General features: G+C 35.6%; 1 protein-coding gene across 3 annotated transcripts in view; it reads left to right on the forward strand.

Moving 5' to 3' along the window:
- Window positions 1-26,898, forward strand: part of LOC118188850 (GTP-binding protein Di-Ras2-like) — a 548,874-nt gene that overhangs the window by 205,049 nt on the left and 316,927 nt on the right. For 2 of the 3 annotated variants that reach the window (XM_085812590.1, XM_085812592.1), the window contains exon 1: window positions 9,071-9,235. The exons of the other annotated variant lie outside the window; for it this stretch is intronic. The gene's annotated coding sequence lies outside the window, so the exon portion shown is untranslated. Of the gene's footprint in view, window positions 1-9,070; window positions 9,236-26,898 lie in introns of those variants that run through there. 3 annotated transcript variants of the gene reach the window in all.

Genomic DNA, 26,898 nt, shown 5'->3' on the forward strand with positions numbered 1-26,898 from the left:
AAATTCTACCATCGTTTAGAGAAGAGAAAATTTGTTTCTGTAAATTCTAAAAATACTTATTGATAATTTTAAACAACAAAAAATCTGAAACTTAAATTTCGAAATATAAGCGAAAGAAATAATTTCGAAATCTGAAGGAGGAATTTCGAAATCGGAAGAATAATACAGCGCACTTTGAAATGTCGAAATCCTGCATTTCAATATGGCTTTAGGGAATTATCTGTGATATTGCATTAGCCCGTATAACTGAGAAATATTTTTCCGAAAATAATGGGAAAGCTTTGCTTAAAGTGTGTAAGAAACCAGAAACATTGGAACTTACGTAACAGTTCTTGAAGGTCGTCTGAAGAAGGTTCCTTGCTCTTTGAAAAGGTTTAAATATCATTTTTCTGGAACCTCTATTGATAAAATTCTGTTGGAAAAACCTTTGGGTGATTTAATCGTCTACTGACCGTCCTCGCATCAATAGTAAATGTTTTTTTTTCTTTATAGATCTTAGGAATTCAACTATAAATATTATTTTGAAACTACCAGGAAATTCATTTAAAAATAAAAGCATCATATTTTAACGATTAAGCGGAAATGCATGTGGCAAAGATAAAAATTCTTTAAGTTCTTTGAACTCACCGAAGTTTCAAAACAAATTATTTGATGGTCATTATCAAAAGAAAAATCAATAACTCTACGAAAAACGGCTTTTCTAATTCAAAAATTGTTAAAACATTGTTTAAAGTATGTATGGCCGCACATTTATTCTATTAATAAAAGCTCCACCACATTATTTGATAGAACATTTTTATTAATTCTATGAGTTCACAGTTTCAAATGTGAGTTCATTTTGGGAAATAAATACTATATTTTTTGAAATATTATTTTACACTTAAAATGTACAGTGGATGGACAAAAATATGGAAACACCTTGTGAAATGCATGTTTGAAAAGAAAGATTGATATTAATGAAATATGTAGGTGGCGGTGGCGTTTTTGACTACTGACGCCACCTATACAACTTCGTAAATGTGCTAAACAGTTCAGTTGTTGATTCAGAAGTCAAACAACAAAAATCAGCGTTAATTCACAAAATTTTCACAGGACTAGTTTCGATGGTTTTACCGAACCATCATCTTCAGCTGCAAAACCGCAAATGAAAAAGATAGGAAATGATGTTTAGATAAGATAAGAAAGCCTGGACAAGAATAAGCAAGTGGCGCCATCTGTTGGCGAAACCAGAACTAAAACATAATTTCTCTAAAAGCCGAAGGCAAATTTGGATTGGAATTAGGATCGTTAACTAGAACAGAAAGATTTTTATGAATGTGAAATGCCTCTAGAAAATCCAGTTCTCCAATGGAAGATGTTTTTTGAATAATTTTGGCAGCAGAAAAATTGAAAGTGTGATTTTCGGACCAACAATGTTGAGCAACAGAAGACTTCTGTGTTTCCTTTTTTCTAACATATGCCTCATGTTCTTTGACGCGAAATTTTAAGGCTCTCTTAGTTTGGCCAATGTAAATTAAACCGCACTGGCAAGGAATCCTATAAATACCCCAGGAATTCATATCCGGAATGGGGTCCTTGAGTATAGAAGTTGGAATTTTATTGATGGGAGTGTAAACAACCCGAAAGTTAAATTTCTGCAAAATATGTGCAACTTTATAGCTAATTGATGGAAAGAAGGGAATGACAACAGAATTTTTATAATCTCCTAAAATAAGAGTGGGGCTTTTAGTGTGTTGAGATGAGAATTTTTTAACTGCTTGATTAATAATGTTGGGTGAAAAGCCCCTGTCAATAGCTATTGCTTTTAAATAATTTAGTTCTTCATCAAGGGCTAGTTTGGAGGAGCAAACTTGAAGAGCACGGAAAACATAGGAATAAAATGAAGCTAACTTTTGTTTAGTCGGATGACATGATTTAAAGTGTGGTGGAAGGCAAATCGATGAAGGTTTACGGTAAACTGTAGTACTGAAGTTGGATGTGTTACGTGTGACCAGAATGTCGAGAAACGGAAGAGAATTGCAAGTCTCAAGTTCAAAAGTGAACTGAATAGCAGGATCAATAGAATTCATTGTTGAAAGAACTCTATTTAAATCATCTTTATTACCTTCAAACAGGGTAAAAGTATCTGAGTACTGATTTTTGTTGTTTGACTTCTGAATCAGTATTTATTCGGCGTGTTATTGTGTCTTAGTTCAGTTGTTGTCGGAGAACTGTTATGTGAGGTTGTCATTGCATTATGTCAGAGTTAACAGACTTCAAACGTGAGCAAATTGTTGGAGCACGTATGGTAGGTGCTTCCGTAAGCAAGGTAGCCGAGGTGTTTAGTGTTTCAAGAGATACTGTATCGAAGATTTATTCCGCATATTTGAAAAGCGGAAAAACATCATCTGCTAAATCACAGCGTGGACGAAAGTGTGTCCTGAGTGATCGTGACAGACGATCATTAAGGGCAATTGTGACGAAAAATAAGAATACCACAGCTGCAAAAGTTACTGCTGAAATGAATGCTGTGTTACCGAACCCTGTGAGCACCAAAACAATTAGAAGGGAGCTTCATAAACAGGGAATTGCTGGCCGTGCTGCAATTGAGAAATGCCCGTAATGCTAATGCCCGTAACAGAAAAAAGTGGTGTTTAAGTCATAAAGCCTGGACTATAGAGCAGTGGAAGCGAGTAATATGGTCTGACGAGTCTTCTTTCACATTGTTTCCCACTTCTGGCCGAGTTTACGTCTGGAGAACGCCATCTCAAGCCTATAGTACAGACTGCTTGTTGCCAAGAGTGAAACATGGCGGGGGTTCTGTTACGGTTTGGGTAGCCATATCGTGGTTCTCTGCTAGCCCCATGATAACTGTGTCAGGGCACATGACTGCCAAGACTTATGTGAATATTTTGGCCGATCAAGTTCATCCCATGGTACAAACTTTGTTCTCCGATGGTGATGGTGTCTTCCAAGACGACAAAGCCTCTGTTCACACAGCTCACATTGTCCAGTACTGGCTTTCTGAGCACGAGGATGAGTTGTCCCATCTCCCCTGGCCGCCACAGTCACCAGACCTGAATATAATCGAACCTTTGTGGTCTACATTGGAACGAAAAGTGCGTTCTCGTTATCCACTGCCAACATCGTTATCTGAACTTGCCACCGTTTTGCAGGAAGAATGGTATAATATTCCCTTGGAAAACATACAGAACTGTATTTATCCATTCCGAGAAGACTGCAAGCTGTTTTGGATGCCAACGGGTTTCCTACACCATATTAAGCAAGGAAACATGTTTTTTTAAAGGTGTTTCCATATTTTTGTCGAAGCCCTGTAGCTTTTCTACCACTTTCCTTCGTGGTATTTCTTCCTCTTTCCTTTGTGGTGTAGTGGTTCTGCACGCTGAGCCGGTATTCCAGAGGTCCGTGTTCGATTCCCGGCAAAGGCGATTGTTCATTTTGCATCTTGCCCGCTTCCAAAAAATATCTAATGTCTCTACAGTGGCGTGCAAACTAAAAGGGTTTTGGATGAGATTTCTCCACACCCAGGATTTGCACCCAGGATGGCGTTGCATATTTTTCATCTCTCCTGCTTTAAAAAAAAAGTCTTAATGTCTCTACAACGGTTTAATTAAAATTGGTTTCATATTTAATAGAGATGTATGTTTATAGACAATAAACAAATGTAAGATTTTTTTTAAAACATTGGGACTTTTTGAAACATTGGGAATCCCGGAGAAGGCATGGTTGTTCGTAAATGAAAATCCTCTTTGAGGCGTGGGGGCACTCACCCTGGTGGTAGGGAAGAGAGGTTGCAGACTCTCGGACCACCCCTGGGGTGCTCTTACTCAAAATTGGGGTTAAAGTAGAAGTCCAACCTCCTTGAAGGGTGTCCGCCGATAACATCGCGGCAAAAACATCGCGGACGAAAACGTTGCAGAGAAAACAACGCAAGGCAAAAACGTCGCGCTTCAAAACATCGTGGGAGAAAACATCGCAAAGAGAAAACATCGCAGTTTTAAAACATCGTGGTACAAAACATCGTCGTCGAAAATACAGCGGTTCAAAAATTTCGCAGTTTAAAAACATCGTCGTCGAAAATATCGTGGTAAAAAATAAAGTATCTACAAATCATCGCGTGACGATAATATCGCAGACATGCTTTTTTCAGACTTTAATAATTGTAAATAGATATTCCCATAATAATTTGTGAGCGCAAGATAGAAATAAGGATAATTTGTTTTTCATATTTTATATTAACTAATAAATATTTGCTGAGAAAATAAGAAGGAAACTTAAGCATAGAAAATTACTATGCTTAAGTAATGCAACTTATAGCACTTAATAGAATTTTAAACCGACATAGTTAACCAACAAAGACCATTAATAAATCATTTTTTATAAAGTTTTTACTGGTAATTTTTCATGAAAATTATAATCTATAAGTTGCATTTAATTTTCTATGCTTATGCTTCCTTCTTACTTTTTCAGCAAAAATTTATTAGTTAATAAAAAATGTGAAAGTAAAAATTATCCTTCTTTACATACTGCGCTCACAAATTATTATGGGAATATCTATTTACAGTTATTATAGCCTGACAAAAGCATGTCTGCGATGTTATCGTCATGCGATGATTTGTAGATACTTTATTTTTTACCACGATATTTTCGACGACGATGTTTTGAAACTGCGAAGTTTTTGAACCGTTTTATTTTCGACGACGATGTTTTGTACCACGATGTTTTAGAACTGCGATGTTTTCTCTTTGCGATATTTTCTCCCACGATGTTTTGTAGCACGACGTTTTCGCCTTGCGTTGTTTTCTCTGCGACGTTTTCGTCCGCGATGTTTTTGCCGCGATGTTTTCGGCAACCACTCTTCCATGAAATTCATGAACAAAACAACTCGGCTTCCTAGTACGGCCTGTTAAGTTATAAATATGTTTTACTGCTCTTCATTTAAACTTACGTCCTGGAGGTAATTAACCGATCCATCGAGCCAAATTGAAATTTGCAAAATCTGAAATTAAATATCCCAGTCAATTTTTGTCGTACGAGGGTCAAGCTTCTTATAATTTTATTTTCTTAAAACGTTCCCAAATATAAAAATAGGAAATGGAAGATGGCATCAATTTTTTTTTAAATTTGACGTTCCCATAGTATAGATATCTCCGTCATTTAATATACTTCTGTAATTGGAAATATATGACAACCAACGATTGCGAAAATAAGGCCGGGTAAGAGGGTGGGTATATTATATATATATGATATACCAGCTTTTGTCCGGAATAAATAGATTGGTGAAGAATCATAGAGGTAGTCGTAGGTTAAATTATCAGACGATAAGTTTAAAAAACAGGATCCATTTATTATTGGTCAGGAGAAAAAGCAGTTACAAAAAAATCACATCCCCGGAGTAAATAAAAAAGAATTACTAATAACTTTTTGTATGAAGTTTACTGCATCGTTACATTAAAGAAAAGATCCCGATATTCCTTTGCGAGTCCTTTTATAGCCTCTGGAAAGGCGGAGCTTCCAAGAAATGATATCAGCCTCGTCAGTCATTCCAGTTCGCTTTAAATATCTCCAGAACATTCTATAACTGTACGTGTAGAAAAGGCGGGAAAAACAACTTGACTACGGGGCTGTGGATTTCATTCCACGTACTTTCAAATAAGAGACCGTCGCTATTAAAAATGAAAAGAACATACAGTTAGAATTTTAAATGTATTTTTGACTATGAAATGTTATTATTACATATATATATATATATATATATATATATATGTGTGTGTGTGTGTGTGTGTATAATAATAATTTATTTACTAAAGAAATATTGATTATATTATCTCCTAATATAAATTTAGTTGAAGTATCAAAAAAGGGGGAAACCATATGTAGGAAGTTTAATTCCGAAAATTGTGTTTTAAAGAACTTCAGCGTAAATTATTAAAAATGTTTTACGGGGACTTGAATTTAAATCATGAATAACAAATTTCAAACTTTGAAAAAGAAATTAAATTAAAAGCAAATAATTATCGCTATTGATCGGAAATTAGTTGACTTTTCACTTGGAATAAACCAACTCCCGTTCAACGAAAAATAATTAATAAATGCGAAGGTGTTTCGTCTTTTACTCAAGTAAGAATGATGATGCCAAACTGGCCAAAAGTCAACTCATTTCCGATTCAACTAATTTCCGATGAATAGCGATAATTACTTGCTTTTAATTTAATTTCTTTTCAAAGTATGAAATTTTGTTAAACATGATTTAAATTCAAGTCCTCGTAAAACATTTTTAATAATTTACATTCAATTTTTTTAAAACAATTTTCGGAATTGAACTTCCTACATATGGGTTCCCTCTTTTTTGATACTTCAACTAAATTTATATTAGGAGATAATATAATCAATATTTCTTTAGTAAATAAATTATTATCTTACTTTGCAGCTATTGCGCAAATATTAGAAAAACTTGTTTTCGAACTAAGTGAATTTAAGATCATTCAACATTATATATATATATATATTGTTTCACAAGAAAATAGTAAAGTTAAATTAAATTTAAATAATTCTCTTGCGCCATTGCTACAAGGAATGAAATTTGAATTTAACAAATATTCTCTATTCGTATAAAGCAAATATAAAATTAAAATTTAAAATTTAATTAAGATTCATATATGTATCTAGGTAAGTTAAATTAAAACTTGCTATACACTATCTTTTTATTATTATTTTTATTTTTATATTTTAATTGTTGTATATAATTTATTTTAGGTTTTTCCTATAGGCAAGAGTTTCTAAATTACTTTGGTTTTCTAAAAAAGTTGGTTTTCTACTCTTAATTGACTTTTAATTAATTTAATTAATTTTAACTCTAGTCATTTACTTGCTTTTTCCTTAAAATTCCACTGTTTAAATTCCCTTTTTTTTTTTTTTTTTTTTTTTTTTTTTGTAATTCGCGACATTTGATTTTACTTTTGGTTATGAATTTTACTTTTACCTTTGCCTATGTAGATGGCGAAACACTAATTGAGTAATTAAAGAGTTAGGTTTGGCAGCAACTTCCCCTTAATAAGCCTGCTCAATAATTATTCACTTATGCAATTTTTAGGAATAATATATTTTTTCATTGTTTTAGATAAGTGCAATTAATTTACATATGCTCTTAGAATTTAAATGATATTGTAAATTAGTTCGCAGCATTAATAATTATTATTATTTTTATTTCTTTGCTATTAAAATTTAAAACTTGAATTTTATATTTGCTTTATACGAATAGAGAATATTGGTTAAATTCATATATATAAGTCTGTCTCCTGCCTTCTCAACAATCATTCACTTATGCATTTTTCTAAATAATTTTTTAGGATTAAATAATTTTTAGAATTTTATATTTATTCATGAATTTGATGCTTGCACTTGATTTACATATGCTCTCAGAATTCAAATGATATTGTATATTAGTTCGTAACAACATTAATCATTTATTTGTTTGCATTAAATTAATTTAAATTAATTTTAAATATATATATATATATATATATATATACACATGTTTGGTACTGCTGATTGCAATAAAAAAAGGAGGCGCACAACTAGGTGCTATAGCTGCCTCATGTACAAAATTTTAATGTTCTCTGTTTCATTATTTTTGATTTATGCAAGATACATACATATGTACATACGTATAGACGTTCCGAAAAAATCCTTTTTGAGTCCATTTTAAATGCATTTTACAATCCGTTTTGGAAAAGAGACTTTTACTCTGATCGTACATGCAGAAGTCAAGGCCAAAATAATCTTTCAAGTGGATTCGGGAGTGGTCGAAATGGATGCTTCCGTTGAAATATGATACCTGATATATTTCGAGGCTTCCTTTACTTCGTAAATAGTTAAAAAAGCACTCTAAATAATGAAGAATAAACATAATTAAAAACAAAGAAATTAAATTCTAAATAACTATGACATTTATAACTTAGTTTATCATTGCTATTACTCCATGTATTGTTTCTTTATATCTTTTTGTATTTTCTGTGGACAGTTTTGGTTTACTTTGGTACTTCGTGAAAGTATGGTCTATAAACGAATTTAACACGGCTCAGGTAATTCAGTTCACCGTTAATCGATAATAGCTGTAAAGAAAACTAAGTTTTACAGTTTCTGAGCAACTTTCATGTAAAAGTTTTGTTGACATTATTTTCGGAAATCATAATTGTCCCTCTCACTTTTGTGAAACAGAGTACCAATAGATATTAGAGTGTTTGTGTTTTTTCTCGTTTTTTTTTACCAGATGATGCACTGATAAGAAAGTTAGAGAAATGCTGGGCAGCAGATATATAGATACGGATATGGAATTTGAAAATGCTGAAAAGCATATAATTTTACCTAGAACAAGCAACAACGCAAAATGAAGGTAATTTCAGTACTTTCAATTTCTCTGCGCAAACAATGTTTTAGTAGATAAAACAATATGTACTACTTGTGCGTAAGGAAAATAACGTACAATTTCATAACAATAGTAGGAAATTTTAAAACGAATTTTTTAATACTGTGGAAATATTAAATAAAAAAAATTGCAACTAACGTTTTCTCATAGTCTGTTCATTTTTCGCTTACTTATTATTGCAAATATTTTTCAACTAAGTATTTGTTTAGATTTCTGAGATTATCGAGAATTTCTGGAATTTGGGGAAATAAATTATTCACTCATTCAGAAATCCCCAAATCTCAGAGTTCGGAAAAGCACAAAAATTTATAGATGATGCTATTGTACATTCGTCCGCGTAAGGTAAATAATACTGAAATGAAGTAATAAAAACTGCAACAAAATGTAATATTCAGAATTATTCTGCGAAAGATAATATGAATAAACTTTTAGAAGTTACTTGCAACAAATTCTTTTTTCTTACTCAAGAATGAAAAATGATTTTCCGTAAAAGTGTACAGGTAAACACAGAGTGGAGGAACGTAATTTCTCCCACTATATCATTCAAAGAGATGTTTGGCGACAAAACTTGGCGACGAAGATTGAGCTCGTAGACCGCACGTTACGGCAACCCTCCGATTGTCACTCAGAGAGACAGCGACGGTTATATCCGTAGCAAGTTGAATCGAAAACGAGTCGGGCAGCTGTTACCAAAGTTTGTCTTTTCAGAAAATAATACTACGACTATGTCTACCTGACGATATACTACTGCCAACACCTGAGTGAGGGGGAAAATAATTCGTCTTCGCAATTTGGAATTTTAGGCAGGTAAATTTGCCCTTTTCCTTTTAAAAATCTTTTTTTTAAGTAGCTTTTAAAAAAAATAAAAGAAATGCCAGATTTTTCAGAGCTTACGAATGATGCTATAGTAATTTCGTATATTTTGCAACCAGTTTGATAAATATTCATATATAAATAAATTAGTTACCATGAAAAATATGTTGTTAACAAATTTAAACTTAGTGGTTCTCGTATTGAATCAAATATTGTGCATAATTCTTCTCTGTTTAGTTAATTTTGATAACCTAACATCAAATTCTAATGCAAATCTGACATCTGTTTAATTGTTCTGAGAAGTTATTTAAGTTCTTTAAGCGCTGGAAATCGAACTTTCGAGAGAGTTTGGGCAGAACAAATAGGAAAATGTATTTAATATTAGTGGATATTTTTATGATCATATGCAATAATCTACAACGTCAAAGTATGAAAGTGTAGTTTAATATTATGATTAACAAAAATAATTTATGTAAGGTTAAGGGAAAGAATGCAACTGTAAGAGAGAGGAAACAGCAAAGATATAACTTGAGTAATTCGAAGTTTAAAACTCGAAAGAGGGTATGCTGTTCAAATGAATGCTTTGTCATTATTACGGCGTGGCGTACTTGATATTTCGCTTGGCATACCTGATATATATTGAAAAAATTCAAACATCTTTTACCATGAGAGAAATACTGTTTATATAAAATTTCTGTGCATTTTCTTTTACTTGAAGTAAAAAGTAATTACCTTGAATTAACTAAAATTTTATTTTCAATTTTATGATTTTAAAAATTTGTAAGGGAACATTTTAAACTAATTTACGAAGCAAATGAAAGTGATTTCCCTAAGCAAATGTTTCGCTTTTATAAATTTAAATGTATTTTATAATTACAAAAATGAAAGTGAGAAAATTGCATATTTTAAAACGTGAATGAAAAATAAAATTAAAAAAAAAAAAAAAAAAAAAAAAAAAAAACCCTGAAAGGTTTCAGATTTTAAATTACTTCTAAAGGGGTGTTTTTTTAACGTTTTGTTTTACCTTTATTTATTAATTATCATGTTTTTCGCACTTAAACCATAAAATTCAGTTCATGAGCAATATCGCAAAATAATTTTTAAATGGGCATAGCTTTAGAACATCGGATACACAGTCTCGCGCGCTGGAAATGAAAGCGATTATTTCTGTACAACGTTGCCATGGCTCGCTTTGAAATCCTTGAGTTTGTTAATCAAAAATTCGTTGAAGTTTTACAAAATATGAAATCGATAATAAAACAAATTCCAAATTAGGGCTACCAGATGCCTATATTCGGTGAAAAATTATGTCATTCAAAGTTGGATGGCTCTAGATACCGTTGTTTTATCACAGTGCGAGAAACATGCATACATGCATGCAGATTCTTCATTATTTAATTCCTTTAAATATACTACAGGGTGATAATATTTGGTGGCAACAATTTGAAAAAAATAGACAAAATGTTAGCTCCTTCACAGCTTATGAATGATGCTATTGTAATTTCGTATATTTTGCAATAATTTGATAAATATTTATATATAAATAAATTAATTGCCATGAAAAATATGCTTTTAACAAGTTTAAGCTTAGTTGTTCTCGTATGAACAAGTGAAGCAGCGCAGAAAGTGAATACACGCAAAATGTCAAAACGAAATAGGTCATTTTAAAAGCAAAATAATCAAACTTTGCAAAGCTCAAAATATGGTCACCACTTCTTTAGCCTGGATAACACATCACCCGCTGTAAAGCTTGAAATTCATGAATTACTGTACGTATATCTTTCCTTTTCAATTTTAAGTAGAAATGCAATTAAATATAGTGTTTCAAACTTCCATATTTATTCCAACAATTTTTCATAAAGAAATTAGTATTTTGTAAACCTTAGTCGAGGGTCAATTTTTATCAAAATATAGGACAATTTCGTATCCTAAATTTTCTTACTATCTCGATCCCAACGGGCTGTAGGAAGTATTCCACGAAGGCATCCCTTCCCTTGGGTAGCCTGAATTAAATAAATCTAACCATACCCCAACCCAATCCAACTCTCAGTTTGCTAAGTATCTAAAGAAATTGTAAGGTTCATTTTTCCTGAGGAGATTTAATCTGTTCTTGATAGTTTATTAATTTTTAATCTTAAGGCATTTATCTTCTAATGTTTTGATATTTTAATTGAAATGTTACTGATCATATCAATTAAGAAATACATTGACATTTGGGAGCTGGCAAAGTTTATGTGACAACTTTGCGGATAACCTTTCGTGCATTATTTGATAAGGGAGATTAAATTCAGTTATATTTTTTCAGCTTTTAATAGTTCTTTAAATAAAATATAAATCACATTTGAAGCGTAATGTCTAAGAGGAAGATCGAAGGGAGGAGCAGAGGTATTTCATTCTTACCAAAAATCATCATTAATGCTATCTATTTTTGCTAAGATTTAAGGCATAAAATATTTCTTGTTGCGAAATTAAGAAACTTAATTATTTAAGCTTCGGGAAGTAGAAGTAGAGTGCAAAATGGAAACAAGAAGACAATTTAAATATCAGATTTCAGTCGCGTGGAAATAGCAAATCAGCAATTAAAGCAAGCAAGAACTAACAATTTTTAATCTTAATCTTTAATCTTACGTTGAAATGAAATTATTTTTTCTTGAATACCGTTATAAAAGGCAACTTGCTAGGCCTTTTTAAGAATCCTCAAAATGCAGTGTTATCCTTGTTTGCCTCTTCTTGGACTCAAAATGGAGTACTAACCATATTTGACTCTTCTTAGACATTAGAATTTTTTTTTTCCATTGGCAGGCCGAATCCGTCCACAGACGTTGTCTCTACTAAGGACAGAAGAGGTGGTCACTTTATTATGGCGTGTGTGTGTGTGATTATGGCAAAGCCTCAAGGGCTGAGCGCCGCCTGAGATAACCACTAACCTGACTTTGTCGTAAAAGTCTTACAGTGTTGATAGTCATCCTGGCAGAAGGGAAAATTTCCTCCGTGTAAAAATATACATATGACTATTACATGGGCATACAAGGCCTGTGTATAAACGGGCTGGCTGCATGGGCGTTATATATAGATATGTTGATTACAATCATTGTCTTGTACAAGTTACATATGATAGATACATAAAATCATGACAGCTATGTGTTCATTTAAACATTATATGAATTCATATTTACAATAATTTTACTGAGATAATCAAAATTAAACTTGTAATTCATTTACACATTGACTGGATTTTCAATATCATTTAAACTGCTTTACAATATTATTTTTATCAAGTACATACATACTGGATATTAATATGCTTACATTACAATAGTTTTGCTCTTACAGTCCTGTTATTATTCTACGGGGTGAGCTATTTTCCTAGTGTTGATATTCAGTTGTTGTAGTATTTTGAATTGCTATTAAAATTATGCTGCGAAGATACAATTCTCAAGAGAGGGGGAGAATTTCTTAGTATCTTGCTGAGCAAAGCGTGATGATCTCCTCTATTTTAGTTTTCGTCTGCTTGTTGCCTCGGGTATTCTCCACCCATTGCGGCCAGTATTCACTGCTTGGCATTTTTTAAATGCAGTTTATCGGTTTGTGGGCAGTTGAAGCCTCAAGGGCTATCTGCCTAAGGGGAGGGATGCCTTCGTGGAGGACGTTCTAAGGAAAACTGCCTCGTATATACGTTACACATGGGGAAAACCACGAAACCGCCCATGCAGCCAGCCCGTTCGCGGGATTCGAACCTCGGATCGAACTACCAGTGTTCAGTGACTTTACCGCTCGGCCGCTGGTGAGCCACTCTATTATGGAGGCACCTAATTAGGTAGCACTAGGCATATTAGTTTATTCATAACTCTAAGAAATAACCAATTCTAGCTGTAAATTTATTACTGTCGTACCACTTAAAATGCACGCATTCAGTATGAGAGAAGATTTGATTTCAATCGAATGGAAAGATGTTCCATTGTATATTTAAAAAGCTTTTTTTTTTTTTTTTTTTTTTTCTTGTAAATGTAAATAAACACTTTAGTTTAGCCTTTTAGTACTTCGCAGCCTCTTTTGCCTAACATATGTACGTTTTGACACTCGTAGCATCTCTTTTCCTACAAAGCAGGTACTAACAATTTTTAATCTTAATCTTTAATCTTAAGATGAAATAAAATTGTTTTTTTAAAAGTCCGTTATAAAGTCAAGAATCCCTTTTTAAGAATCTTAAAAATGCAGTTCTATCCATGTTTGACTGATAAGGTATTTCTCCCACTTTCCTACCGTCCTTCGTGGTGTAGTGGTTCTGCACGCTGGACCGGTATTCCAGATGCCCGTGGTTCGATTACCGGCGAAGGCGGTTGCATATTTTTCATCTTTTCTGCTTCCAATTAACATAATGACTCTACAGACTCTTCTTCGACTTTGCATACTCCCCCCGCGGCCCACCAGCGGCCGAGCGGTAAAGTCGCTGAACACTGGTAGTTCGGTCCGAGGTTCGAATCCCGCGAACGGGCTGGCTGCATGGGTGTTTTCGTGGTTTTCCCCATGTGTAACGTGTATACGAGCCAGTTTCCCTTAGAAAGTTCCTCCACGAAGGCATCCCTCCCCTTAGGCAGATAGCCCTAATGTGCTTTGCCATAATTAAATACACCACACCATACTCCCCTGCCACTGTTGGTGGGCCCAATCCGTCCACAGACGTTTGGCCCTACTAAGGCCAGAAGAGGTGGTCACTTAATTATGGAGGCACCTAATAGGTAGGCCACCTTTGCCTCCTATGAGGGGACAGGCAAAGACAACCATTCCTTCTCCGGGATTCGAACCCTGGCTGTTTGGTTTCGCAGTGATTTCTCTAACCACTTCTGGTGACTTTGCATATAGGGTATTTGATATACCCAGACTAAAGCACTGTATTTTCTTATTTCCGCCGGCGGAAAAGCCAGTCCGCTTAGGAAAGCTGCTGTATTTCTTGCATGCTAATACGGTTAATGCGCAATACACATATGAAAACACTAATACGATAAGTTTTTAACTGGTGAACTAACCTGATGACGTAGGAAAACATGTTCGAGATGAGATATATTTACATATTTTGTATGCCGGGACTCAAATTAAAATACTTAAAATCTAGTTATCTCTTTCAAATCCTCCTTGCACAGAGATTCCTGCTTAAGCTGGTCTCTTCTTTACCAACGAGTCATAAATTGGTTATCAGACAGATTCCTGATAGTTATTGTTCTGAGGAATGCCTGGAGTTTGCTATTATCCCCATGAATTCTGCCAAATGCACCCCTAATGTTCGCCCATTTCTTGAGGCGCTTGGTCTTATTGCCATTTTTATAGATGACAAACCGCCAGTTCACCAGACTTCGATACTTTACATGACATTCTCACCGACATCTTGACTTGAGTCGAATGATATCGAGTGTCTATGGGAAGCATTTGGAAGACGTTACACTCTTCTCCGTGACTGTCCTCAGAGCCTTTACGTTGTAAAAATAATTCATATGTATTTTTTGCTCGTGAGGAAATATCGTGGATGGATGAACATACTCCAAACCGCTACAGAGGATCTCTTTCCGGGCCTAAACCGACGATCATCGGGTTTGCGCTTTCAGTCGAGGTCATTACACTTCGCACTGACAGACCTATAGAGAAAAAAAAGCGTGTGTTATAATATAATAATTCCATGTTTTTGTTTACCTTACTGTCTACATTTCATATCCCCTCGCTAATATCTTTTGTTATTTTCCGTGATATATGAATATTTTAACAAATTGGACTGACCCGTCTGCACGCTGTCTACTGCGGTTCTATTTCATAAAGTAAAGTAGATCATTTTATGACAGTTGTTTCTACATTAGGATTCCGGGAATTGATGTAAAATCTAATTCTTCATCTGGTCATCGCAAGGCGAAACTTCTATTCAGTGAAATAATCAGTATGGTAAGCATTTTCAAATGGGAAATTCTCTTAGATGAAACTAAATGATGTTTCCCTTTTAAGCTATGTGCCTACATACGAAGCACGTTTTTTGAAATACATAAAATTTTAATTAAACACACATGTTTTCGAGTAAGATGGGATATAAAACTAGGAATTTAAATGGGATTTTACAGAAAGTTTCATTAATTTTTTAAATATAGGCTGTAGAGTCATTAGAAATTTTTAGAAGCTGAAGATGAAAAATATGCAACCGCCTTCGCCGGGAATCGAACCACGGACCTCTGAAATACCGGCCGAGTGTGCAGAACCACTACAGCACGAAGGCACGCTAGGAAAGTGGGAGAAATACCTTATATACTCCTCTTTTTAAAGGGCGACTAGGTTTTTAGGGGACCTAGTCGCCAAATCCTGGGTGCGGAGGATCATCATTCACAACTCTTTTAGTTCGGCCGCCAATTGTAGAGTCATTAGGTTAAGTGGAAGCAAAAAAGATGAAAAATATGCATCCGCCTTCGCGGGGAATCGAACCACGGACCTCTGGAATACCTGCCCAGCGTGCTACGTTACACCACGAAGGCACGCTAGGGAAGTGGGAGAAATACCTTATATACTCCCCTTTTTAAAGGGCGACTAGGGTTTTAGGGGACCTAGTCGCCAAATCCCGGGTGCGGAGAATCATCGTCCACGACCCTTTTAGTTCGGGCGCCACTTGTAGAGTCATTACGTTAATTGGAAGCAGGAAAGATGAAAAATATGCCTTTGTTGAGAATCGAACCACGGACCTCTACATTAGGTTAATTGGGAAAAGCCGGAGAGATGAAAAATTCGCAACGCCTTCGCCGGGAATCGAACCGCGGACCTCTGAAATACCGGCTCAGTGTGCAGAACCACTACACCACGAAGGCACGCTAGGGAAGGGGGTGAAATACCTTATAAACCATTAGAAAATTGAGATAAAATATATCGTCGAACAAGTATTAAAACTAAACCATTATTTGTTTTGCATCATTTAAGTAACAAAAGTCAGTAAACTAATATAACCGAAGTGCGATAAAATTAACACCTTGTCATTAATTAAGTGAAACGTAACGTTGAAAATTTTTATTGTAAGAATGCTATAAATAGTGAAATATTAGCATTCTTTATTGGATCATCTAGCCTTGCTTCCTTTAGGCATTAATTCACTACTTCTTTAGCTGTGCGCTCCTCTGCCCTGCTCTCATCCACAACCCTTTTAGTTCGGGCGCCACTTGTAGAGTCATTAGGATTTTTTGGAGCTGGAAAGATGAAAAATATGCAACCGCCTTCGCCGGGAATCGAACCACGGACCTCTGAAGCACCGGCTCAGAGTGCAGAACCACTACACCACGAAGGCACGCTAGAGAAGTGGGAGAAATACCTTATAAAGGAGCCCGTCGAAATCTGAGATTTAAATTGTCGAACCTTCGAACCTTAAAAGATAGTGACCTGTAGAATTCAAAGAATTTCTTACCACCCAAGTAGATTTTTTATCCATACCTATATCGGAATCTTCACAGACTCTGTGCAAGCAAATTTTAACAAGCTCGTGTAACTATCGTTATGCAGTAAACCTTCGCGGAACACGATTTCCCATGTACGCGTTGTCTTAATTGTTTCCATTTACTAATTTATCCAACTCAAGCATTTCATTTATACTTTCAACAGTTATTTGTTAACAGTTTCTGCCAGAGAGGTTTCTGCCCAGAGGACAGAGAGGATTTCTTAGCAGTTTCTGCCAGAAAAGTTTGTGCTACAGTTTCAACAATTCTTAAGAATTTTCATCCACTAAATGAAGCCAAAGAAACTGTAGAAATTACCAAAAACAATTCGCAGCGACAGATTTGCAGATATGGAAGTCAAAGAATTTATCGAGTTTTGACGCCGAATGAAGAAATGGGGTATCTTATAATACCAGTCGACCGTGAAAACAGTGATAATGAAGAAGATAAAGAGCCTTTAACTTACAAGAACTTAAACGAAATGTTAAAAGAGGCATTGGAGCTGACTGATTTTATTGTGGAGATCGACCCAAATAAAGACAGAGAAAGCTAATTAGTAACTGTATATTCATAACAGTAAACAAAATGAGAAATGGAGTGAGTAACTGCATGAAAATATAGTTCATGCATGTTATGAGCATGAAAAGCACTTAATCGAGGAAAAGCTACTGAATAGTTGAAGAGGAGCATGAAAAAGGTGGAAAAACGTAAAATAACAGGAGGAAGCTGAAAGAACATAGAACCTGAAAGGTTCATAAAACAAGAAAGCAAATAACCTTTTATAAAGCAGCTACTAAAATCATGAAAAACACATATGAATGCGTGCTGTACGAAATAATAAACTTATACATAGAGATTACAGCTAAAACCAGAAATGATACAATAGTTTCCTTTTGCAATTACTAGCAAAGTATTTATGAACAATATTCGTAATTGATCAGTAATGCCATAATATTAGCGCATTGGTGTTCTTTCGTTGCCACTGCCAACCAATTCACACGTTTTGCTGTCTGCCTAGCGTAACCATATTTCCTCAGATTACTTCAGAAGCATCTTTAGCTCTCTGCTTTGCTTTTAATAAATAAATCCATATTTTTATTTGCTGTTTTTCTGAAAAGAATTTATTAATTTCGTAATACGGATTTAAATACTCCTGAAATTCCTTCTTGACTTCTGAAATTATTTCAATTGCAACATGCATATTTTTACCTCCAATAGCGGGCTCTAGATAGCACAAAACTGAGGCCGGAAGCGGTACTCTCCTTATTAAAGTAGCCCACATATTAGGTGTAATATGTGGGGCACCGTTGCCTCTTATGAAAGAACGGACACGTTATATCCGTGCCTTCTCCGGGATTCGAAGCCGGGCCCTTCGGTAGGCTGTCATAATCAATAACCTCTTTCCCGTCTGGACGGCATATTAAAAAAATTCCGATGTGTACACAACATAACTTGCAATGTATGAACAATATTGATGTTAATGAGGTTTTAACTGGACATGGTAGGTTTCCGTTCTATTCCAACCGAATTAATCTGCAGGAAAGTAAATTATGTAATAGTTGTCGGGTTGATGGTGATGCTAGGCGTTTCGTGGTTGATTGTAGTTTAACAGCCCCTATTAGACAGATTTTTAACATTACTGATTTTAATGCAAGTGACATTATTTTTAAAGTTTTTAAATCATATTCTATTGCTCTAATGAAGTTCATCAATGAAAATAAGACGCTTTTAGGAATCTTCTGTTAAAATTGAATTCGGTATTTATATGGGTTGGAGATATCTGTGGTGTTCTAGGTTGTGAATTAAGTGTTTATGGTTTGTTTGTTTGTTTGTAATTTTGTGTTAGATGTGCTTACTTATTTTTGATTTAGTATTTTTGTTTGTTGTTTGGGGGTGACTGGGTTACTGGCTGCCCTCGTTTGTGGAGATACGGGGCCCCTTCTTTTCCGCTATGGGGACACTCGTGTCCAGGTGGGCTGAAGGGAGCCTCCAATTCTTACAGTTCTTACACCACATAACTTCCTTGTATGAAATATTAAACTATACACATTTTTGTTGCATTTTATTTAAACTTATGTCTACGAATTTCGTTAGAGATATATATCTCATTCAATTAATTCAGTTCTGTCTTAATGGCAAAGCAAAAATACATAAAAACTGAAAATAGTGTCATTAAAAATTGAAAGCTATAGAAAAAGATAAAACACACACAGTAAAAACAAACTAAAAAATTTACAATTTGTAGAGACATTAGGATTTTTTGGAAGCAAGAGAGATAAAAAATTAGCAACCGCCTTCGCCAGGAATCGAACCACGGACGTCTGAAATACCGGCTCAGTGTGCTGACAACTACACCACGAAGGCACGCTGGGAAGGCGGGAGAAATAACTTATATACTCCCTCTTTTAAAGGGCGACTGGTGTTTTTTTAGGGAACCCATTCGCCAAATGCTGGGTGAGGAGAATCATCATCCAACACTCATTTTAGTTCGGGCGCCACTAAGCAGGCAAGATGAAAAATTAGCAACGCCTTCACTGAAAATCGAACCACGGACCTCTGAAATACCGGCGCAGCGTGCAGAACCACTACATCACGAAGGCACGCTAGGAAGGCGGGAGAAATACCTTATATACTCCCCCTTTTAAAGGGTGACTGGATTTTTTTAGGGGACCCTATCGCCAAATTCTGGGTGGGGAAAAATTATCATTCACCACCCTTTTTAGTTCGGGCGCCACTGTGGAGTCATTAGGTATTTTGGAAGCAGGAAAGATGAAAAATTAGCAACGCCTTCGTCGGGAATCGAACCGCGGATCTCTGAAATACCGGCTCAGTATACTGACCACTACACCACGAAGGCTCGCCAAGAAGGTGGGAGAAATACCTTATATACCCCCTTTTAAAGGGCGACTGGTGTTTTTAGGGGACCCAGTCGCCTAATCCTGAGTGAGGAGAATCATCATTCATACACTTTTAGTTCGGGCGCCACTATAGGGACGTTGGGAGTTTTCTGAAGGAAGAGGGATGAAAAATTAGCAAAAGCCTTCGCCGTGAATGTAACCACGGACTTCTGAAACACCGGCTCAGTGTGCTGACCACTACATCACGAAGGCACCCTAGGAAGGTGGGAGAAATACGGGCAGCACCTTCTGTAGACTGTAAAATGGAGTTGTAACATTCGAGTGGAAAAGGAAACTAGGCTTGAACAACTCGGTATACCAAGCAGAGCTTCTAGCTATCAGTGCCGCAATTACATACGCGAACACATGTCAACAGGAGAAATTCTCCATACTCAGTGATTCGGCATCAAGTCTGGCGGCTATCGCAAGTCAAAACAGCCGGAGTCCTTTGGTATACAGAATTCAGAAACAGCTTCTGACAATGCCTATTTCACAAAGACCCACTTTAAAATGAGTTCCCGCTCACACAGCGATTCAAGGCAATGAAGCCGCTGACCTACTGGCCAAGCAGGCAGCCAACTGCACGGATATATTAGAAAGCCCAATTAAACTTACTTGGTCTCATATTAAGCGAACAACTTTGAGAAGTCTGCTATACAAAATTGGCAAAGTAGATGGCCAGAGGGAAAGGTAGGACGAAGGACATTTCGCTTACTGCCAAAAGGGAAATAAAGACCCACTGTGCTAGCCTAACACAGTTCTTGACAGCTCATGGACCATTCCCAGTACACCTGAACAGATTCAGACTTAGGGATATTCCTTTCTCCTTTCTGCGAATGCGGAGAAGAAGGCGACACGGACCATTATTACTTCCATAGTGTACATACAATAACCTGGCACTTGAAGAAACCAGCGGACTGTGCCTGGGTAATGTGGACGCCTGGGGACACTCAAAAAAAAAAAAAAAAAAGAGTACCCCTTGATAAAATAGAGAGTATCTCAAGACACTGCCTAAGCAGAAACAACCGTGAATAATATTATGTTTCAAATGTTCAGAACTTAAAGCAGATAACCAGAATAACGCTTAGTGCCTTGCAGTCATCAATATGTAAAAACTGTTATTAGTATGTAATATTCAACCTTGTTACTTTGGAGTCGTGATGGTATATAATTCCGTTTGGTTCATGTCCGTGGTCGGAAGCCATCATAGCGATGCACTCACTCACTCACCTTATAAATTAAAATTAATTAACCCAAGTAACAGAATCGGTGTTTTTCTATATGTGTATATATTTATATATGTTTGGTGCCACCGATTGCAACCAAAACGCGAGGTGCACAACTGCATGTTATAGCAGTCCTACATAAAAATGGTCAACGTTCTGAGTCTATTCATTTTTGAGTTATGCAAGATACATACGTAGGTACAGACGTCACGAAAACGCCTCTTCTGAATTCATTTTAAATCGATTTTCTAATCCGTTTGGCATTAAAGGAGTCGTTTGTTCTGTCCTTACGTACAGATGTCACGTAAAAACATCGTTAAATTGCATTCGATAGCGATCAAAATGGATATTTTCGTTGCAATATGATACTCGAAAATTTTCGTGATTACAATACTTTCTTTACTTCCTACAAGGAAGTAAAAAAGAGCTGAAGTCGTTGGTATTTTTGCCTGCACCTTCAAATATAAGTTTTATGGTAAAATATGGATCTTCAAAGTTGATATTTATGTTTTGTCTATCATTAACTTTATTAAATTAAAATTTTTGCGGGGCATAATCAATGCAGTTTTGCTTCAAAATTAAAATTTCGGTGTGCGTGTTTCAGAAATGTTTCAGAAAATTTCTCATTTCTTCTCTCTTAAAGATATTCTTGAATTTTTACATTCTTTCGCAGTTGTAATTAACCAGTTAACTGTGGCGGCCTTATTTAAGAGTGCGCACCGTTTTCTGTCGCGAGAATCGAGCCATGACGAGTATATTCGTCAATCACAGAATAAGTTGCGCTGGTAAGATATTGCGTGAAAAAGATGGGTTATTTTATAAAATTGAAAATTTTATGACTAATATTGACTTATTTGGTTAACATAAGCATATATTACATGCATATGAAACTAAAAACGTAATAAATTAAATTAAATATTATATATATATATATAAAAGTAAGAATTTAAATTCCTGCTGTGGAGTGATATTTGGCGAAACAGGGTTACTATACACAATGGGACTTTGCAAATCGAACACCAGTAACGCGATTCCTTCCTGATCTTACGTTTGTAGCAAGGCGAACACCTTCGCGTAGGTTTTTTTTTTTTTTTTTTTTTTTAAGTCCAAAGGGATTTGAATCCCGAAGGACAATTAGTTTCGTTTTGGCATTTTGCGTCGGACGGATAAATGTCGGTTCACTTTTCAAACTGTTGCCATAAAATGTTAGAGTCCTGCATTATATTTGAAGAAATTAAATAATGAAAAATCTCCGTAAATGTATGTATATTTCTCGTATTGTGATAAAACAACGGTACATAGAGTCATCGAATTTTGAATAACGTAATCCTCCAACGAATATGAGCATGTGGAAGACCGAATTTGAAATTTGAAATTTGTTTTATGATCGATTTCCTATTTTTTAAAACTTTGACGAATTTTTGATTAACAAACTCAAGGATTTCAAAGCGAGCAATGGCAACGTTGTGCAGAAAAAACATTTTTATCTCCAGCGCGTGAGTCTCTGTATCGGAAATTCTAAAAAACTATTTTGCGATATTGCTGTTGCACTGGATCTTATGGTTTAAGTGCGAGGAACATGATATTTAATAAAGAAAGGTAACACACAAAATGTTAAAAAAAGCCCCTTTGGACGTAATTTAAAATCTGAAACATTTCAATTTTTTTTTTTTTTTTTTTTTTTTTTTTTTTTTTTTTTTTATGTTCCGGGTCTATAATCCGGAACATGATTCCCGCCTAATTGGCTTATATTAGGTCTAAATAGCCGAGTTTGTGTCGATTTATTTCTTTCAATTGGATGCGTCGCAAAAGTGTCTTCAATAAATTTGAGCAAAACTTTGATACGCGATAATGTTCCATTATTTGTTTTGTATAATAGGAATGCATTCAAACACATAATGTCTAAGGAAATGGAGAAAATATCTTTTTGTAGTACTTTTTGAGTTGTTTTCGTTTTGTGGAGTACCACGCTATGATAATTCCATCGCTCCTATCCACTCCACCCATTTTTTTATTATAATCAATCCCTAGCTCCGGTTTCTTTGTTATTATTTTTCTTTTCTCTGTTCCTATTACGTTGTCAGTATGTATAGTACTTACTAAATAAACCTCCCTTTTATCTTTCCATTTCATTATACGCGTGACGAGTATACTCGTCCATGCATAAAATCGTGTCGCTTCTTCATGACGAGTATACTCGTCAATGACAGTTAAGTGGTTAAGTCCTTGCTCCCAGTTGTCCTGCAGGTGGTCGGGGGATAGCGTAAAGTATTTTCTCCTTTCTTAACGTTTACCTTCGAGGCGTAATTGCAAGCACGCCCGGCTAGCACTACCCAAGTCCAAAGCTCCAATATCGGCGAGAACATAGCACATTTTACATGTTTCCTATTGCGATAAACCTAATGACTCTTCAAAGGATACATTCCAAAGCGTAAAACTTGAAACATCAGCTAAGCATCCAGTGAGGAGGGCGAAAGTTCCTCACACTCTCTCCCATTTAAGGGACGGATTGGGGTAGAAAAAAACGCAGTGACAAAATCCAGATCCTGATGAATCTAATAGACATTATTCCAGGGATGTGGGCAATCCTAAACGCGAAAAATCGTTTACTATTTTACAGGATTCAGTAGTGGTGACAATTATTTTTAAGCTTTTCGGTATTAAAATTAGAAACTAACGAACATTCATTGAGGGCGTAGAGGCAGTATTGGGTGATTTAGTAATCAGGAATTATTATTATTATTACACTGGTATACTGCATTTCTTCACGCGCTGTATGAAGGGACTGCTTAACGAGAAACAGCAAGGAGTTCAGCAATTTAAAGGGAAGGGGCAAACGAAAAGGTGATTCAACGAAGTCGATTATTAGAAACTGCTTTTCTTGCAGAATCAGAGCGTTAATGAGGTTCTGAATTCATTTACACTGCATGTGGTGGGGTCTATAAAAAGAAGGATTTACGGAGCTTCCAATATTCTTTTTCATAGTCTGAAACAGAATAAAATAAAGGTTTGTTTTCGATAGATAAGACATTGAGGCAAGTTAGGTTAATAACAAAATTTTATTATTATTTCTGCACTTTATTTGAACGTTTACTCTGTGAATTTATTTTATATCCCCTTTATTTGAATTAAACGAACGACTATATTAACTTTTACATTTCATCATTGCAGTACAGGATATTATAATAATGAAAATGAATTATTTTGCACAATATTATCGCAAATATAAGGTATTATATACAACTGTATTTTTTATATCGTAATCCATTATAATATATATATATATATATATATATATATATAAAAGTGACAGTGTTTGGAGCGCCCTGTAGCGCGATCTAATAGCCGAAATGGCACCAAACTTGGTATTTAGACTAATCAAGACATGGGACATCAAGACATACAATCATACAGTTAAATTATTAATGTTTATTTACTACATTAATTTCCCCGGTGAGGAATTAGACCACATTCAATGTGAGCACCGTTCTCAGAAATAACACCGTGTATTCTGTGCACAACGTTCTCCACAGCCGTATGTAACATATCACGAGGAATATTCCACACTGTCTTTGTTATGTTGTCCTTTAGAATAGACAAATTTGATACTTCACCAACATAAACTTGAGTTTTCAGATAACCCCAGAGCCAAAAATCGCATGGCGTGAGCTCAGGGGAGCTGCGGATGCATTACATTGATTCATGTAATACAGCTTCACCAGTAACGCACGTTCCGGTAACGTGAGAGGCATGTCCACTGGAGCTCGTTTACTTCAGCTGAGATTATTTGTCGGAGCTGTCTACTGCTTGCTTTTATAGCCCCTTTTACTGGCGCTGTCATTGCACAACATTTGCATTTTTCTTTGATACCCGTGTTTTATGCTAATTCTCTTTATTGTAAGCTACAGCAGCGCCACGAAATACCCTAGCGGCGATTTTTGGAATTTAATGTTTTTTCACGGAATCCTTCCCATGTCTTGATTAGTCTAAATACCAAGTTTGGTGCCATTTCGGTTATTAGATCGCACTACAGGGCGCTCCAAAGACTGTCACTTTAAAAAAGATCACCCTGTATATAAAGAAGAATGTTTGTGTGTTTGTTCGCGATTGACTAAGTCACTACTATAGCTATCGTAACCAAACTTTCTATTATTCTTTTCTGGGTCCTGGGAAAGATAGACGTCCACTCCCTCCGCAACAAAATAGCTAAAATCACAGATGTTAATTAAACACTGTGAAAACGCTAATTTTCGCCTTTATTTTTTCGAGTGGCAACATTTTCTCACGCTAATTTTCGCCTTCATGTTTTCGAGTGGCAACATTTTCTCACGCTAATTTTCGCCTTCATGTTTTCGAGTGGCAACATTTTCTCACGCTAATTTTCGCCTTCATGTATTCGAGTGGCAACATTTTCTCACGCTAATTTTCGCCTTTATTTTTTCGAGTGGCAACATTTTCTCACGCTAATTTTCGCCTTCATGTTTTCGAGTGGCAACATTTTCTCACGCAAATTTTCGCCTTCATGTTTTCGAGTGGCAACATTTTCTCACGCTAATTTTCGCCTTTATTTTTTCGAGTGGCAACATTTTCTCACGCTAATTTTCGCCTTCAAGTTTTCGAGTGGCAACATTTTCTCACGCTAATTTTCGCCTTCATGTTTTCGAGTGGCAACATTTTCTCACGCTGTAAATAAAAATTTGTTATACTTCGAAAAGTGTTGCCACTGCTCGCTTTCAAATCATTAAGTTTGTTAATAAATTTTTTTTAAATTTTACAATGAAACAAAAATAGCATTGCGAAACATTAAATACATTATTCCAGATTCCGAAAATTTGTGAGAAGCCATTTCGACTCTTCCCATCTTCGTACGACTTTAAGCAGACGACATATTAATTAAAAACTCTGAAAACAACTAATTTCCACACTTATTTTTCCGAGTAGCAAAGGTGTTGCTAATGCTCATGTATTCAAACCGTAGAGTTTGGCAATCATAAATTTGCAAGTTTTACAAAATCTATGTATAGAAAGAAGAATGCGTGTTTCTGTGTTTGTTTATTGGCGCTGTTGATTTCTGATTAATTTTTTGCCACATTTAATCGACTAAAATTGAAAACATAGGTGAAACAGTGTTGCTAATATAGTAAGTTTATTTTTCTACCGAAATGTTTTATGTGGGTTTCGTATCTCATCAAAGTGAAAAATGTATGACTATGAATCGTATTTTTTGCATCGTTATTAGAAAATGATTACAGCGGTATACTGTTCTCTCTGTTGTTAGGTACATTACTCTCAATCTAAGGTTTTCTAAGTTTACTGAGGGCAAGGCCCTAAGCATTTTTAGTCCTTTTAACCCTTTGCGGCACAGTGTGTCCGATCTGAACACACCTAAAAATTTCCCTTTATTATTCCACTGAACTTTAGCAAAACTCCGTCATGGAGTTGTACAATAAAGCCGACACTCGGGCTTCAACTTAAAAGAGACTAAGAAATAAACTAAACTAATCTTAACTAAAAAAGATACCAAACACCCAGGGTTCGAAACTCAGAGAAGGCATGGTTGTCTTTGCCTGTCCCATCATAGGTGGCAAAGGTGGCCTACCTATTAGGTGCCTCCATAATTAAGTGATCACCTCTTCTGCCCTTATTAGGGGCAAATGTCTGTGGTTAGGTTATTTAATTACGGCAAAGCCTCGAGGGCTATCTCCCTAAGGGGAGGGATGCCTTCGTGGAGCACTTTCTAAGGGATACTGGCTCGTATACATGTTACACATGGGGAAAACCACGAAAACACTCATGCAGCCAGCCCGTTCGCGGGATTCGTACCTCGGACCGAACTACCAGTGATCAGCGACTTACCGCTCGGTCGGCCACTGAAACGTCTGTAGACGGACTGGGCCCACCAGCAGTTGGGGGGGGGGAGAAGTATGCACGAGGTACTAAAAGGCTAAACGAAAGTGTTTATTTACAGTTACAAGGGGGAAAAAAGATTTAAATAAACAATGGAACATCTTTCCATTCGACTGCCATTAAATCTTCTCTCATACGGAATGCATGCATTTTAAGTGGTACGACAGTAATAAATGTAC

This window comes from Stegodyphus dumicola, chromosome 3, assembly GCF_044657685.1.
Source record: "Stegodyphus dumicola isolate Sdum_Otavi_A_Nest chromosome 3, ASM4465768v1".
In the NCBI taxonomy this organism is placed as follows: Eukaryota; Metazoa; Arthropoda; class Arachnida; order Araneae; family Eresidae; genus Stegodyphus; species Stegodyphus dumicola.